Below are 1914 nucleotides of genomic sequence, written 5' to 3'. Positions count from 1 at the left end.
CGTTGACGCTTTCACGTTCGTGAGCCGCGGCGCCGACTGGATCGACTTCGGCGGCGGCCGACTGGTAAAACCGGGGGAGAGGAGGAATGTTTATGAAGAAAGGCTGAACAGCGACACACCAGTAGTCCGTGAGTCTAGCTCAAAACATCACGGCCGCAATCCGAACAACTGCACGGTAAACCGGTTTCCAGCAGCCATGAACAACAATCCCGACAAAGACGTCCGGCAAAGAAGCCCTTGGGGGACCGATTCCACGGACCGCTGGTTTCTGCAGCGGCATTGGGCGAGGGCGACACTTTCCACGTGTTTTCCTCGACGATCGTTTGCGATGCGAGGTGGACATGCGTTTCACCCTGACATTGTTTCCAAGGTTGGTTGGAAACGAGCTCATCTTGATCGGTACCGTGCTTTGCGTGTAAGCCACGCTGCGTTTCAAGGTTTTAAGACACACTGGGAAATCCTCAAGTACAAAGAATCGCCGTCTTTAATGTTAGTTTCACACTTCCCCCTTTCACTTCGGCTCAAGTTAAATAAAACTGAGAACATAATATTATAAAAAAATGAAAGTAGGCCAGCTACCCGTATTCCGCGAAATATTTTATGCAGGCAGCTAAAATATAAAACACGCGGTGATCGAAAAACACGGCTTCAAATTCCGGCGGTGACAGATTTTGTTTGTCGGGTATTTTCTAGTTTATTTATTTTGTTAATTTAGTCATCTGCATGTTTGGAGTAGATTATCTAAAAAATCTCGAAGGGGCTATTTGAAGGCCTCGTACGAAATTTCAAGTCAGGACAGCTTTGCTTCATACCTGCGATGGCCGTGAGATAGGATGCAAAAAAATTGTTCATGAGAGTAAGCTTTTATTTTTGGACGTCATGCCATCCGATACTCACACTTGGGGAGAAAGCAAACAATATTTTTGTTGTCCAAGAAAAAAAAAGTTATATGAAAGACGCAAGCTATACTGCAAGCGCACGAAGCATAGATTTCGTGCTGTTACAACTTACTACGTATACCCTCTTTCACGGTAGCTCGGCTTTCAACGAAGCGTTACAAACATATTTATTTATGCGTTGAATAAAAAAAAAAATTCCAAGAAATATCCGTGCATGTTAGACTAGTAATTTGAAACTAACTAGTAATTAACTAGTAATTAACTAGTAATAACTGGTAATTTTATCCAAACGTACACGTCGCAAACGCAGAAGGCGTTGGCTATGTTCTCTGAGCAGCACAACTTGTATATACTACTTCGCGGAGTGTGTAAATTACGCTGAGTACTTCTTTAGCACAACCGGTATATGGATGGACGTGCGTTTAGTTGCACTCTGCTTTATTTGTGGCGGGGTTTCTAGGTTCTTTTTCGACATACTTTTTTTATGACTGTCCCTTGAAAACCTACATTCGCTACAGAACGGCGCGAAATAGAAATTAGTCCAATTGATATTGTCTATTTGGACGACCGGCATAGGATCTCTGTGAAACGAGCCATTCTAGATAATCATTTACAAAAGTTAATGAAGGAATTTAATGTCACAAATTTGCTTCTTAAACATTACAACGCGTGTTCTGAAGTTAGCCGTAGTCAATCGCGTTATCTCAAAAAAATATTTCATCAACTTAATTTTTTTTATGCCGATTTACGCAGGTAATTTGATTCAAAGTTTCGAGCGGGGACCGATCTCTATCAGCTAAAAATGCATGCATACAGCACGTGCGGGTTTTTATATTCATCGAGGTAAACAGCGTGAATCAAGTCAAATACCCTAGGAAACAAAAATAAAGACGCGAAAATAAACAATAACTTACAAGTGCACGTTACTCAGGTTAGATTTTCGTAAAATAAATAAAATCAAAATGAAATTTGACACGGGTGTCTTAGATTTTTTACCCTCGTGGATACGCTACCT

The sequence above is a fragment of the Ixodes scapularis genome, unplaced genomic scaffold (genome assembly GCF_016920785.2).
Source record: "Ixodes scapularis isolate PalLabHiFi unplaced genomic scaffold, ASM1692078v2 PGA_scaffold0__279_contigs__length_252992795, whole genome shotgun sequence".
Classification (NCBI taxonomy): domain Eukaryota; kingdom Metazoa; phylum Arthropoda; class Arachnida; order Ixodida; family Ixodidae; genus Ixodes; species Ixodes scapularis.
This window is presented reverse-complemented; position numbering follows the sequence as displayed.